This window comes from Epinephelus lanceolatus, chromosome 23 (genome assembly GCF_041903045.1).
Source record: "Epinephelus lanceolatus isolate andai-2023 chromosome 23, ASM4190304v1, whole genome shotgun sequence".
Lineage (NCBI taxonomy): Eukaryota > Metazoa > Chordata > Actinopteri > Perciformes > Serranidae > Epinephelus > Epinephelus lanceolatus.
The window spans coordinates 5,253,555-5,270,110 of NC_135756.1; the positions used below are offsets into that span (position 1 = coordinate 5,253,555).

The 16,556-nt window shown below is 43.3% G+C and overlaps 1 protein-coding gene across 8 annotated transcripts in view; it reads right to left on the reverse strand.

Annotated features, from left to right (window-relative positions):
• celf2 (cugbp, Elav-like family member 2) overlaps nt 1-16,556 on the reverse strand; it is a 318,322-nt gene that overhangs the window by 207,582 nt on the left and 94,184 nt on the right. The window lies entirely within an intron of this gene.

Genomic DNA, 16,556 nt, shown 5'->3' on the forward strand with positions numbered 1-16,556 from the left:
GGTGTTTTTTAGCACCCCCTCACTGTGTTTCCAGCTGAATTTTTTGGCCACAAAACATGGGTACCTTTGGCAACCCGTCACAGTGTTTTCAACGGCTGTTTTTTAGCGACCCGTCGCTGTATTTACAGCAGATTTTTTTGACCCCTCAACATAGATGTTTTTTAGGGACGTGCGGCTGTTTCGTCTAGTGGCTTTGCAGCCCCCAAATGTGTTTTGTTTTTTAGGGACCCATGGCTGTTTTTGCAGCGACTTATTAGCCCTGAATATGGGTGTTTTCAGCAACTTGTCGCTGTGTTTCCAGCTGCTTTTTTTGACCCCCAAACATTGATGTTTTTTTAGGGATATGGGGCTGTTTTTCCAGTGGCTTTTCAGCCCCCAAACATAGTTTTTTTAAGGGACTGGTGGCTGCGTTTCCAGCAGAAATTTTTTGCCCCCAAATGTGGGTGTTTTTGGCAACCCTGCACTGTGTTTCCAGCCACTAAACATGGGTGTCTTTTTAGGCACTTAGGCTTTCAGCCCCCAAATGTGGGTGTGTTTTGGCAACCCATGGCTGGTTTTACAGCAGGTTATTGTCTTTGAACATGGGCATGTTTTTTGGAAACCTCTCACTCAGTTTCCAGCGCCTTTTTTGGGCCTCCAAACGTTGGTGATTTTTGCAACCTGTCACTGTGTTTCCAGCAAACGTAGGTCTTTTTTTAGGGACTTGTGGCTGTTTTTCCAGCAGCCTATTAGCCCCCAAACATGGATGTTTTTAACCACCCCTTACTTTGTTTCCAGCGGCTATTTTTTAGCCCCTAAACTTGGGTGTTTAATAGGGTCCCATGGTTGTTTTTCTCGTGGTTTATTAACTTCCATACATGGGTCGTCACTGCGTTTCCAGCGACTTCTTTTGGCCCCCAAAAGTAGCTGGTTTTTAGGAACCTGTGGCTGTTTTTCCAGCGGATTATTAGCTCTCTAATGTGGGTGTCTTTTAGTCAGCTGTCACTGTGTTTTAAGCCGATTTCCAGTCCACAAGTGGGGTTGATTTTAGGGACTCTCAGACATGGTTGTTTTTTACTGACCTGTTGCTGTTTTTCACTGGGTGATAGTGCCATAAAATGTGGTTGTTTCTTACTAAGACATAGCTGTGTTTTCTGCCAGGGATACTGCCATGAAAAGCAGTTATTCTAAATTCCAAAATATGATCTTTCCCTTGTTTTTTCTAGTAAACCTAACATGTTAACCACAGCTTTGTTGAAATGTAACATTTCAATGTATCCACTAAATGATAATGTACAAATGTAAAGCATCTATGTTTCACATTAAAATACAATGCCAACATTTTGTCTGATGACTGGGTTGCGATCTATCAATTATTCTCTTCGTTAATATATTGGTTGCTTATAAAATATCAGAAAATCGACATGGATGTCAATCAGTGTTCTCCAAAGCCCAATATGAAGTCCTCAAATATCTTGCTTTGTCCACAACCCACAAAGATATTAACTGTCATAGAGGAATAAAAAAACAACTGAAAATATTCACATTTAAGAAGCTGAGGTTGGAGAATTTTTTTTAATTTTTCTTAAAAAATATTCAAACCAGTTAACAGATTATCAAATTAGTCAGCAATTAATTCAAAAGTTGACAATGAATTGATAAAAACATTATGTGCTGCAGCTCTGAAACTGATATCTTTGTCATTAGACCTTAACAATTATAAAGTGTGCTACAAAAAGCACATTGTTCCTCAAACAAGATTTCCCTTACTAAAAAAATAACAGAAAGAAGTGATAACAAAGGACTGGGAATTAGGTACTGTTATTATTTAGCCATGAATCTTTGTTGCTAACGGTCTTACGTTGTTTATCTGTAACCCATTGCTGGTGCTGATTGTTGAGAACAGGGTGCTTAGTAAGTATATTACTATATAGGAGAGAATCTGGACCATAAGTGATGCTGTAATGTGAAATATATACATATTTACATAGTGTATAGAATTTTGATTGATCTTGTTACTGTGCAGAAATTCTCATTTCAATGTGGCCACTGTGTTGAAGTAGCAAGCTGAGGGCTCTAACAAGAAATCACAGGGTTGCCTGACAAAAAAAAGTTGAACATGGCCCAATGCGTGCTGGCAATTAAATATGTGTGTGCAGAATTTTGATGACTGATAAATCTTCAAACCCATTATTACCTAAACTGGCCTTCCTGGATCACATTTTATTATCTCACTGATACCTGAAACGCTCCCACACCAGCGCATGATGGTTTTGTTAAACACAGGGCTGTTTTCAGCCTGACCGCCCCCTAAATACAATGCACAATCATGATTCAGAGCATATAAACTGCAGACTGTCAGAACAGAGCATCACACATGTGACTTAATAAAAGCACGGCCAGTTAGATGATTTACAATCAAATGAGTTGGCCAAATTTGGAGAGGTGCAATTACGCATGGGGATAGCCTAGTAATAATGAACCAGCCCATAATTTGCTGCAAAATTGCTGACTCTATTTTACGCTGCGTTAATTGTGTGGATCCAGCATGCTTCCCTGTGGAACCGGAGTGGGCTTGAATGCACCCCTGTGCAGCACGTCTACCAGGTTGCCCCATTTCCTCCCTCCTCCATAGGAGAAAAGAGGGGAGGCACTCCAGTAAAATAATGAGCCTCTCTTAGACTGAGAGAGGCGGCTCTCTGGGGGAAGAATATGAGTATCTGGGTCAATGGGAAAAAAAAATGTGCTCAGTATGCACACATACAGCGGGGTAAGTGTATGGCGTGGGTGGGACTTGGCCCGCAGCTCTGCTCGGGGGTCAGTCCGCATGTTTGCTTGCAAGGAGCGAGGTCAGAGTATGGATGGGAAAGGCTGATCCTACATCAGTGCCTCAGGGCTCGCAGCGTCCTGCGAGTGGGGACGACGCTGCATGTTTCACCGTACTTGACCCCTCGCAGAACAGGGGTTGTCCAGGACATTATGCAGCATCATAATTGGCTGCGTTTCCATGTTCAGGTCTGAGATGATGCTCATGGCTGTTGTTTCAGAGGACGACCCATAACCTAACCCAACTTGTTCATGAACTGACAACAGCAGGACGCAAGGTAACAGTGAAATAAGACAGCACAAGATTTCAGATACACCACCAGTCCTTTTGTCTAAGCAGCACATCCGTTATTTCCCTCTCATTGCATCCAACATGTTCAGGATATGCTCACAAAAACTACAACTCCTACAGAATCTAGGCATGCCAACGGGATATGGTTTTATTTGTAAGTGCAGATTTTTAAAAAATGAATCTCAGAGATGGAGGAGGTGAGGAGAATTCTGTTTGTGATGCTCACAGCATTTAAGATATACATTTAAATTTCAGCAGCCATATGTCCTTTATACCTGGGAAAATCCATAGACATCAATAGTCTTCATTGAAACGACTTTCGACTTAAGAAATAGTATGAAAACGTTGACCACAGGGAATATTTTTGGTGTCTGTCTATAGGTCAATTTTGCCACTCTTCAGTTCAGCAGTAGTACATTAGCACTATGCTGTACCTCAAGACAGCTAATAAAGTATTCATGCTACACTGGTTAGCTAGCTGCTGCCGCTCTGTATCACCATGCATGTATTGAAAGAACTACACATAACACTGAATGCAGGGCCCCGTTCATTCCTATGAGAGTTGCTCAGTGACACATGGAGCCAAAATGGTTCAACTGCCACGTATAAAATTAACCAGATGATCCAGGGATTATCAGGACTACTTCCACACATAGATAATATGCACTAGAGACTTACGGCGACCAAGCGTGGCCAAGTGGCTAACTTCAGCCGGCCGAAGAAATAATTTCTGGTTTAGCGTACCGGTAGCTTGAAAGGGAATGCAATGATTTCGTCTTGCAGCTCTTCTAGACCTTCCAAATGTTTGATCCGACCAAAAGGATCGGATCCTGATAGTGGAACGAGTCTTTTTTCAGGGGTCGTGACGCTCAAAAAATGCATCCACTGATTTACAAGCGTCTCTTTCCCAATGTAAGTCTATGTGAACAAGTCTTTTTGGGCCGGGCATCCCGTGACAGACCCCAGAAACTGCAGTACCACTGTTCGGCCACTATAAAAATTGGTTTCAAAGTCTGGTGCACTCCCTGGGGGCCCCTGGACTGCGCACTACCTCAGGTGGGAGCTAGCTTGTGTTGCCGCTCATTCTCTCCGGTAACCCCCATAAGTATGTGGCTTAATTGTGAGCAAAACCCCTTTAGCATAGTTAACTATCACCGCTAGCTCTTGTTAGCACTGTTTGCAGCGTCAGCACTGCTAGCGGTGCTAAGCAACACTACTAGCTAGCTCCTGCCTGGCCGGTACGCAGTACAGAGCAGCTAGCTAACCAGTGGAGATCTGAGAGTGGGCCGTGGAAACCGTAAAATTGCTAGCCACTTATCTGTTAGCAAAGCCAACGGAAAATAAAAGACATTCACAGCACAAAACATTAAAATTTCACCACCTCTGACTGGATAGCGCTTCGAAATGTGGCGCTAAAGCTCAATGAATCCATGGAGCGCTTGAGTTGTAGGAAAGCGCCAATTATATTTCATGTCATGTTGTGTTTTTTTCTGAAAAATTAACCGAAAATGACACTTGAGACAGAGATCCTGAAACCTGGACAAACTATTCCCATGGCTCGATACCACTGCATTTTTGGAATTTGGGTGACCTGACCCTTTAAGACTGACCGAGCCATGTCACGGCTGGTATCTCAGGTAGGTGACTGCTGACTGCACGCATGCAAACAACTTCCAAAATGCAATAAAAAAAAGAAATTCAACCATATCACAGCTGACTCTTCACAGGAAAAACACCTGTACGTGACAGCGCTCACTGTGATTACAACATGACAGACTTCAGTGATAACCATCATTTAAAAACCTGGGTAATGATAGTAGGTATAGTGAGAAGCTGCATGTGTATGTTCCTCTGTGTTTGCCAAAGGCTTACCAACACCTGCCTCAACATTTGCAGGCGTGTCAGCTACTGCATCAAATGCATCGGGTTCGAGGCAAGTAGACTGGAACGCATGTTCTCATGTACGCCTGGTAAACAATCCTGCAATCAAATCTCCTCATTTGCTCCGAGTTCTCGACAAATCCTTTCCTCCTGTTCTCCAAACAAAATGCATCCATCCATTAATAAAACATGAACATACTCAATTTTCAATGTAGTCATGTGAAACCGGCGGCTTTAATATGCAATTTGTGTTGCAGCTGTTTAATATTGCATTTAATGTGACGCACGTGTTTGTTAGCATGTGTGCGCCGCTGTAGTGCTTTCTCAAAAATATCCTGCACTTCCAGGAGCCCTGAAAGGCAGGTGATTTAAAAAGCAAATGTAATCGCTCGTGTTACTTTGGCATCACAAACCCAGTGTTGCATTTTATAAAAATCCACATGATTGAATCGAGAAAATCACTATTTATAAGATGAAAGTCTTCAAGAGGCTGAGAGTGATTACTTTTTCCTCTCCCTCCATTTAAGACACGCTGACCCTGGCCAACAGGCTGAAGCTGATGTAAACACTCAGGTCTATGGAGGATCAATCCTGACCCTGTGTCCTGTGTATGACAATGGAGCCTATACACTGATAATCAAAGACCCATGCTTTATTCCTCAACCTTGGTATTCTCATGTGATGTGCACTGAATGGCGTGAGGACAGGAACACGTACATTTGTCCGTCTTCACAAAAGAACCATGGTCAAAGAGCGAGCCCGCTCCTTACAGAGCTGTGAGCGCATTCATGGAGGTGAAGTTCGGTGAAGAACCTCTCAGTCCTGCACGTAAAGGTAAAGATAAGTCACGAGGACAAGATACAGCAGTGACAGGTAACTGTGAAGACGACGTTGCTGGTGAGCAGCGCTGCAACTGTTTGAATTATTGTTATTGTTCACAATTCTTTGCGCAAATCAGTTTATGGTAGGGTTAGGGTTACGGGTTAGGGGTTAGGAGTTAGGGGTTAGGAGTTAGGTCTTGTGCTTGTTGATTTTGCTTAGCAACATCAGACACAACCTGCCAAGCACTTGAAAGCTGGCTCTCCGCTCTCTGCAGTGAGAAATGTTCGTACTATCGGAGCACTTCAAGCCTGAAATATCACCTCAACAGAAAGCATTTAGCTGCGAACCAGGACGTCCGAGCTAGCACAGCCTCTGATGTTAGCGCTAGCAGCCAGCCTCGTCAAGCCACACTCGATTAGGCGTTCAAACTGAGTCAGTCACCTGTGACCGACTAACTAACTCTGTTACATAATTGATTGCAATGGACTGCACACCAGTTTCGGGGGGTATACAAAGCCCTGCATGGGCTTGGACCGAGCTACGTTGCTAACTCCATTGTTAACTATTTGCCTCCAAGAACACTGTGATCATTTGCTGATGGTTTATTGGAAGATCAGGGATGCAGCCTTTGTCAATTAAAAGCTATGGAACACACTACCTATAGATATCACAGAAGCCAGCTATTAATATTTCTAAAAGAAAGCTAAAAACATATCTGTTCACTTTAGCCTTCAAATACCTCTGACCTCCTGATACAGGTCTGAAACTCTTTCTGTCTATGCTTCACGCTGCTGCAACTCTTTAAAATCTTACTTGATTTTATGATTTACTGAATTGAATTTTTAAAAATATTTTCACAGCAAAAGTTACTATATGCGGTTAACTTAGATTAATCAATGACAAAAATGTTACAAACATTTAGTAAAATGTCCCAGAGACCAAAGCAACATCTTAAAATTAATTTCTAAAGCTTCTGTATGGCTGACCGCTAAACTATGGAAAAGTTTAAGGCAGCTGCGATAATTAAGAAAGTCAGACTGTGGGAAAACTTTCCCCAAAAAATGTCGTCTTTCAGTATAGAAGTCTGGCAGGTGTTTGGAACGTAATGACACATCTGCTCAGTCTCTTCAAACCTTCAAATCATTTCAAACCTTTCCTGAAGACATTTCCTGAATTTTTTTTTTTTCCTTTTGTTTTGCATGCCACCACAAACCTCCAGAATTACATCATCACGGCCTGCCAGAGGACCTCTTAAAAATGAAACATCACAGTCTGCATGTTGTCGCTAGCACAGAGTTCATCCTTCAACCACAACTGGCAACAAAGAAAGCGCCATATTTAGAAGACGACAGGAGAAAGACGTACAGGAAAACAAGACGTTTGCTGTATGAAAGTGAAACTGTTTACAAACTGACACAACTTTACATAGCTGTCCAACCCGACGCCTTAAAGGTATACTTCACTGCCTAACCAATGATTTGTATATCAATTACTCATTCTGTGTTATGTTGAATTGTGACAAAAACTGTTTGTCTCACATGCCATCAGTAAACAAAGCATCAAAAAAATGAATACAATTCTTAATGAATTGAAGTCAATGGGGTCCACGTTTAACAACAGCAAACTATATTCAAAACATCTATTTACAAACTCTCACACAACTCATGCAGTATAATCCAAGTCACAAAAATACTGATTTTAGCTTGCTGATCACAGAAGCTGTTGGTCTACCACTGCTTCAATCAGTTAGTTTGTCGTACCAACGGCGTCCACATAGAGCCTACGCCATAGCCTGACGTGCACCTCCCAGGAAAACTAACTACACGTCACAGCGACGCAGACCTCCTGTCTGTCTCTGTGAGCTGAAACCATTTCCCTCAGTGGAAACAAAGCTTTTATTTACTTTAATTTCACAGATAAGAAACAATAAATTGTGAAGACAATAAATCCTCCACAAAAATAGCATTTTAAGTCTTGTGTGTGATTTATCCTGGCTTCATATGAGCAGAGGAAATCTCTGCTCGTTGCTAGGCTAATTTATACAATGTAAAATGCCATAGGCCTGTGCTAATAACGTTAGCATGTTATATTTGTTTGGAAAACATGTTTAGCATAAGACAGTTGTTTTGTCAGTGAACCTTGTGAGTTGTAATGGAGCCGAATTTTGTAACGTTACCTTTGTTAAATGTTCCTGTTGTCCCTGGCTTCATATGAGTAGAGGAAAAGTCTGCTAGCTGCTAGGCTAATTTATACAATGTAAAATGCCATAGGCTTGTGCTAATAACATTAGCATGTTGTATTTGTGGGGAAAATGTGTTTGTCTGTGAATGCTGCGAGTTATAGTGAAGCTGATTTGTGTGCTTGTGTTTGAAACTGTCTCTATTAAGCCATGTTTAATGTGTGTTTCATGTGTGTTAACTTTACAGCACTTCACATAGAGCTGACCCACAAGCATAAATCCATAGTTCGAACTCACTTATGTCAGACAAGAACACAAGCAAACTAGCGATGAAGGCAGAGGTAGACCAGGAGCACCCGTTTTCAGTGAGGTAAGATTTCTGTTTTTATCGAATGGAATCTGGCTTTGAAGAAAACATAGATAAGTTTCACTGCCAGTTCAATTTTAAATACTAAGTTTAAGCAAAAATGGATGTGTTTGTGATGTACTGAGCGTACGACTGGACAAATGAGACTTGAATTATACCGCATGAGTTGTATGAGAGTTTGTAAACAGAAACGCAGACCTCTATTACCTCTATTCATAAAGGATTTTCTCAGTTTCTGGATTCTCGTTCACCCCGGGAGGCATGGAAGAAAAAAAAGTTGTCTCTGAGAATTCAACATAACACGAGGTGAGTAACTGAAATACAAATGGTCATTTAGGGAGCGAGGTAATCCTGTAAGATGTGCATCCTTGAGCCTGTACTTCACTCACAGCCAGTGGTCTGACCCAGTGAACACATCACACATTGTGTTGTGCCATATTTTCTCCCTATTGTTGCTGTTGTTCGGCTCTTTTTCCCACCCTCACCCATCACCTCTCCTGTCTCTCACCCTAGGGCCTCATGTTCTCCCAGATCCCGCTCATGGCAAGGTCTGCCTCTGCCCTCGCTTGCTCTCCTACTTTTGTCTTTCTCGCCTCTTCCCTCTGTCTAGTTATTTCTGTCTTCTCTCCGCCTTCATCTCTCTCACCTCGGGCTGGGGGGGCTCAGCTGCCCGAACAATACAAATCGATCACTTAGAAAGGAGGAGAGGGGAGGGTGGAGGAGGAGGAGGAGGAGGAGGAGGAGGAGGAGGAGGACACAGGGTGGGGTGAGGAAAAAGAAAGAGACAAAGAGACAGAATCAGAAATAGGTGATCTTACAGAGCAAATTAAAAAAGAATCCTAAAGGAGCGACCGTGTTGTCGATCACACACTGTAAACTATCACCCAGGCCTCTCCGTGCTTCCTCCATGCATCTTACCCAGAGGAGAGGATTGTGGGTAGCTGATGGCGCCGGCTTTTCACACGTGAATATTTAATGAAGGGCTCATGAATAATTCAGAAAAGCAAGCAGCTGCGTTTGAGCCTAAGTGGACATGTGAGGAGCCCGAAATCAGACTGACCCTGACTGCTACCGTTCATCCTCACCGCTCAAACACTGCGGGAAAACACATTCTGATCAGTGTATATATTCTACGCTACACATCTGTGTGTGTGTGTGTGTGTGTGTGTGTGTGTGTGTGTGTGTGTGCAGATGAATCACTTCCTAAATGAAAGGATGATAGAGGCGTCCCAATCTAGTCTCCCCTCTACTTTCTTATTCTGTCAAGTGCACAACCCCGGACCGAGGACCAAACACAAACAGAGATGGATGCACACTCCTCCACATCTCTGCCGCACACTCTCTCCATCACTCTGGCTGCCACTCAACGTTCAATCTGCAAATCTCATTCCCATATTTTCTCCTCTCCCCCTCCATTTTCACGCTTTTCATCCGTCCCCTCCATCACTCACTCCACCTCTCCCTCTCCTCTCAGTCGGTTATGAATCCTTGCTGGACTCAGGTTGGGACACAATGTTCCAGCTGACATGGATTCCCAGCTCTACCTGTGGGGCTGGAGGCTTGAATTGCTCGCTGACCTGCTTTGCACACCATTCGGACATGACACACAAACTCCAGCACACGGTGGCTGGACTGATGTATCAGCTCAGAGTGTTTTATTTTGTTTCAGGAACAGATTTCTGATTAAATATTAAGTTGAGTTTTAAGCACCTTTCAGCAAAAATAGATTAGCATCTGCAGTTTCACTGTCATTATTTACAAGCCAATGGAACTGTCACCACATACTTTAGCTATGCGTACCATATATTGTTATTTACAGGATGAGTTAGGCTGCTCATAAATGCCTTCATTCTGCATGTGAGGTGTTCTGTACATGTATGAGGACAATTAATTTGTGAGGGCAAAAGAACGTTTTTCACAATTAGAAATTTGTCTGTATGTCCAAAGATTTCAAACTCACAGTAAATGGAGGTAGTTATACCCAAATTTTATTTTGAACATAAATAATATTCACCAACTGTTGGCGGATGGCCACATGACCTCAGAAACTTAGTGATCTCAACCAAGTGGCAACCTACAGGGCTGAAAAATGAAGGCAGCATGGAAGTGCCAGAAACTGCAGTTCCTCTAATGGCCACTTGAGGCTGGCTCCCAAAGTGAGTCAACCCCCACAGACCCCGTGTTAAAATGCCCAACTTTACACCAGAAATAAACATGTTTACAGGCTGGTACAAAAAGCAGTTTTGGTCTCTGTAAGTAATATCCCGTTCAGGATAACTGTACAGGGGGTGAATATTTATATAACTCACCCGTTGACATTTTTATGAAGGCTTAAAGTTATGTATAATTAAAGGCGGGACGCTTTGAATGGCAGGCCGTCTGCTGATAGTGTCCTCTGCTTCTCAGTCAGATCCACCCTCTTGTCCAAATAACTTCTGGCTCCAAAAATCCAAGATGGCAACAGCCAAAATGCCAAATTCAAAGCTTCAGAACGGGAGTCTGAAAACTGATGGAAGAGGCTACAGTGGCTACGTCCATTATTTTTACAGTCAATTATCTAAGCCAGTACCCTGGAAATCCAGAGTTCTCGCGAGAGCACAATTTGATGCCCATGAAACCGAGCTGCACCAATCACATAAGTGTATCTGATATAGGTGGGCCAGAGGCGAGCTGAACAGATGACGACAGCGCTGCGACGACAAAGTCCAGAATCAGTCAGTAAGCATTGCAAGATGGCTACGGATGAACACCAGTTGTTTGAAACGGCTTTGGCCGCTACAATGAACGAGTTAGACTTGGCTTTTTCTCTAAAAGAGGAACAGAAGATGGCGCTCGAATCTTTCCTTTGCAAGAAGGACGTTTTTGCTGTTTTGCCGACCGGATACGGCAAGAGTCTAATCTACCAGTTAGCTATGCATTACTCATAGCCAGACCCTAAATCTTTCTAGATTTGGGTCTGGATTTCCAGGCTACTAAACCAGGGCTATTCAATCAGAAATGGGCCAGATTTTAAACCCTGGAAATGAAACATGTTCACAGTGAGCATCCTTTTTGAAACCTTTTTGAAGGTCGGGCGGAGTGGGGCTGCAATGACATGCAGAGAGCAGGAGAGAACGTTAAAAAGAACCAATAACGTTGGAGCTTATCAATACTGCAGTCTCTAGTTATTGTACAACGGGGCCTGTTTAATGCCAAGTACCAATCCTTAGCTGGGCCACTGGGACACTGCTTCAGGGCCATCAATTAAAAAGGCTTGATGTGAACTAACTTTTTTGCTATTGCTGGGGTGAGTTTCCTTCCTATGCCAGGACCTGCACATACACTGGGATGCCAGAGAAGAAAGGAGAAGACAAAGAGACAGCTAGAAAGGGCTTTGAACGAATGATGACGTTTGCTAGTCAGCCAAGAAAGCTGCTGGCGAACGATAGCTGCGGGGCTAACGGTACAGCTAACGTTACGAGCCAAGAGGTAGGAGGGCCTGTTCACTGGATCTTTTCAGGTCCTAACATGTATTGAGCTTTGGCCACCAGGGTCCCATCACACTCTGGGAGACGTAAACAAGACGCACTATGTGCACTGTGACCCTTAATGTACAGACAACTGGATTATTTTTAACATTAAAAAGTTGTAGCTGAATTTGTAAGGCGTAACTTTTGCATATAATATATAATTGGATCTATGGACATGAATCCAACGTGACCATCTGAGCTAACTAACTACTGCAGAGAGCAAGTCTCGCTGATTCTGTTACATCTCTGAGACAAAGAGGTGTGATCTGTGACTGGCTGAAAGGGTGAGAACAACTCATCCCATGCATCTGACCCTACATGACGACATGCACACACCTACACACCGCGTTACAGGACATTCCGATCAAGTACAACACTGTCGAGCAAATGCCTCCTGACCTGCTCACTGACCCTCACACACTAATGTCTGCACCGGTGGTCTCGACATGACTTAAAGTGTGTGTCTCTCTATGTCTGTCTCACACACACACAAACACACTTGATGTCCTCTGCCCCTGAAGAGGCCTCCCGGCTATACTGTGCTGCTGTCTGCTAGTTTTAATGGTCTCTGCTAGACTGGGCTGGACGACGCTCAGCCGCGCTGAAGGAGAAACATATCGCAGCTGTCCAGGGAAAACCTCGTATCTCCCAACTGGTTTTGGGTCTGAGCACCGTGTTCTTTTGGGTTCCTCCTGTGGGATTTCTAAGTATCTAATCAAGCCGAGTTTTGTCAGGTTTTGCGGTCCTGTGGCAGACGGAGGAACGCTTTGAAGAAAGGTAAAGTTGCAGCTTCAGCTTATCTCTTAGCTTTATCACATTGAGCTTCAATGTGATAAAACAGCTTTTAAAGGGGAACTGGTGTTGCAGTTCAAGTACTTACGATCTAATGAAGCTTTTAGCTTCATATTAAAACCTTTAAAATCACCTTTTTTCCTTTCATTTCGTACTTGACACTAGTGGGAAATACAGCCAATCAGGAGACGATATGTTACTTTATCATCAACAGCAATTTGCCTTGCGTCACCAGGCTCTTCACGTATGGCGAAGAGCCTGGTTTCCATTCACTCTGAATTTTGTCTGGATTCTGGTTCCGGTCTAGAGAGCGGATCCGGAATTCATCAAATTCACCAAAGTAAAACTTCTTTCTGACGCACCATTGATTTCCGTCTCCGGTTTCTCCACGTTGGAAAGTTGAATCGGAAAAGAAAGAAGAGTGAAGACTGTCGCCACGCTCGATATATTTTAAACATTTAAACATGGATGTACAACAGTCTGTTTTAGAAAAGATTCTTCAAGAAACTTGTCAGGTACATAAATAACCTCTTTAAAGCCACTACAGAAGCTTTACCTGACGAATTTAATTGATGGAAAGGCGCATCCATCGAATTCCGGATCCTGTCTCTCTCACCCTGGTTCCGGTTGCTTACCAAAACGGCCACTAAATGGACCCAGACTAACAACAGTAAAAAAACAATCTTGTGCTTTATTTACGCTCATTTAAAACTACAACAACCTACAGTTATGAGTCCTGACCTTATGCTACTGTCCAAAAGTTATTACATTCACTAAAGCTTTAGATGTAAAAGCAGTTTCTCACCCTTAACCCAGTGACACCTGGAGTGACATCACTTTTTTTGTGCTGCTTTCAGATGCCTTTCACAAATATTCAAGTCTTTGAACTCTGAGCAAACTGGTGTGATTCCTTCCAAAAACATGAGAAAAAAAGGCAACGAGCCACCTGGTAAGAAATGTCCCACAAATTGAAAAAAAAAAAAGATTTCTAAAAAAAACTATATTTATGAATATTATATATTTAAAATTATGGTACAGAATTATTATAATTTTTAAGTAGTTTTTCCCAAGTCATTTTTAATTTTTTTTACTATTTTTTTTTTTTTTTTATTTTCCCTCTGACTAATTTCTTCTTTTGCTGCCTTCTTCCTATGTTTTCGTTAAAAAAAAAAAAAAAAAAAAAAAAAGCCGCTTTGCTCAGGTTTCAAAGGGTCAAGCGAGGCGTGGTGTAAATGTGGTTTATGCTCAAATTCGATTAAACAGTTCCCTCTTGATGCCATTTGGGGACCCTGGTGTACAAAAATGATTAAGCAGAAAACCTAAATATAGAAAACTCCCGCAAATATTTTGCACAAGCTATAAAAACTGACTACTTGTAAAACCCACTTATCTCCAAAATGTCAACTTTTCATGTAGAGAAAAATAGTGCTTTTTAAGATTTAATAGATTATCCAGTGAGAATTAAAGATTTTTTTAGGTTTTACATATTTATATACACTGTATATGGAAAATTCTATGACATAACACTGTGAAAAATGTTTTAACGTAATATGAAGTTGGTGTCTGGGCTGCTTTGAACATTTCAGTTGACTGAATCTTAGAAGAAAAGTTGAGGTAATTTTTTTAGGATTCCAAATAAATTAACTTTTCTAGTCAAATAATGTTGACATCAATTAAGTTGTACTGAAATCCTTTAGTTTAGGTTACTTGATCTGAATTCATTCATTTTCATTCATTGTCTGTTAGGGGTCACTAAGGGGCTGGAACCTGTCCCAGCTGACAAGTTAGAGTCACCAATTAAACTGCATGTCTTTGGACTGTGGGAGGAAGCTGGAGCACCTGGAGGAAACCCACGCTGACACAGGGAGAACATGCAAACTCCACAAAGGGGGTGCTCCTCCACCCCAAGGTTCGAACCAGGAACCTAACTGACTTAAAGCATTTAGCTACAATTGAATTAGGTTAATCTGACTGGAAGAAAATCACCTCAAATTCAGTAAACTTAAAATTTTACGGCAGCCTTGAAACTTTTCTAAGTCAAAACAGTTTCTTTTCAGTGTGTGAAAATATCATCTGCAAAGCTGATTAAAACTCTTAAACCATGTTTCAGGGGATTAAAACTAGAGTTACAGTCCTCTCCTGGTTTTGCAACATAACACTGCACACTCTGCCCTATTTGATGACATCATACCAAAGAAGTCATTTCACTGATATCAGCAAAAAGTGTTTGCAGTAAAAGGCAGCCAATGCACATTAGGGTCTCCCTGTCACTCTCTGTTAGCAAGGGCTGCTCCTGAGCTAGCTTAGCACAGAGCCGTGCTCCCGACACCCCACTTTGGCTGAATTCTAAATGTGTGTGAGAGTTGGGGACAGGCTGGAGAAACAATGTTTTATGACTCCTTAGTGGGATTAATTAGCCTGAGAAGTAGAGGAAGAAGAATCCTTAATGGAGCATATAATCCTTTGGTTTATCTCAGCGCTGAAAACCCACTATATATGGAGATACAGGGTTTTAGCTGGACAGGGTGTAAAAAATACTCCAGCATAGTGGAGTCCAGACGGGCAGTGGCGTACGACATGAATGCAGCTGTAGTGAATCGCACAGTAAAACCCCCCAAAGCTGCTCTAAGTTGTACACTGTGCAGTGATTTCTCCTCTCAATGCAAATGGAGGATGGAGGGATATTCTCCGGCCACTCAAAACACTGTACGCTCCACCTGCAGTGCATCGGAGCGCGCTCCAACTGTAATTGGCCATCGCATCGGTGACAGAGAGAGGCCCTCCATTTATCACTATCCCCCCCTCTCCATTCGTCTCTCTCGGCACCCTCGTCGCCAACTCCGACCAATCTCTCCCTCACTCTCCAATTCCCCCCCCACACACCCCGCCTGCCTTTGCCCCACCCTCCCTGTCCTCCCTTCCCTTCCCATCCCTCCTGCACCTCTGTCCTCCTTCTCCTCCCTCTCCACCCTCCCCTCCCTCCCTCTCTGCTCCTTTTCCTCATTAAAGTGGGACCCAGGCAGTAGCGGTCACTGCCTCTCATTTATTTTCATTTGAAACTGGTGCAGCTCCACTGATCCTCTGGGGCTGCAGGAGAGAGAGCAGGATGGTGTCATTCTGATAACAACTGACACACACACACCCTCACAAACACACACACACACACACACACACACACGGATGTACTGTACGTGCACAAACTCTCACACACACTCAGAAAAATGGAGGAATACAACACATCGCCCGCATATGCGATACGCACACAATAGGAAAGTAACCATTTGCAAATACACACACACACACTCACAAACACAAAGGGAGGTGTCTACACATCCGCCCGCAAATAGATGCACTTTCACACCCATTTCAATTCATTTCACGCACATATTCACACATTTCATGTACCTGCAAGCGCCCGTGCTCTGTTCCCTCCCTCCTCGTTCACATATGCACCTGCACCCTCTCCCTCCCAACCCCCCGAACGCCACCCCCCACCCTGCCACGCCACCCTCCCCTTGATTGTGTGATTGTGCGAAGGTGATGATAGCACGGTGTGAATCAGGGGCTGATAAACCTGCGCCCATTGTCACCTGGATGATTGCGAGTATCGATCTGCGCCTGGGCGTACGGTGCACGTGTGCGCGCATGAGTATTTGCCGGCGCCCCCCCCCGCCCGCACTCCCCTCCCCAAACCCTCGCCCAGCCCTCACTTCCTGTACGTGTGTGTCCATGCATTGTATTAGAGTCGTGTCGAGAGCGGCCCTGCCTGACACTCTTTGATTGAAAAGGTGCTCGGCAGATTAAATCGTTGTAGCGGAGACGAGGTGCGCTCCCCTTCGCCGAGGCGATGACGGTTGGTTTAGCAGATTCAAGAAGGCTGGGAGGAGAGACGGGGAGGAGTGGGTGTGT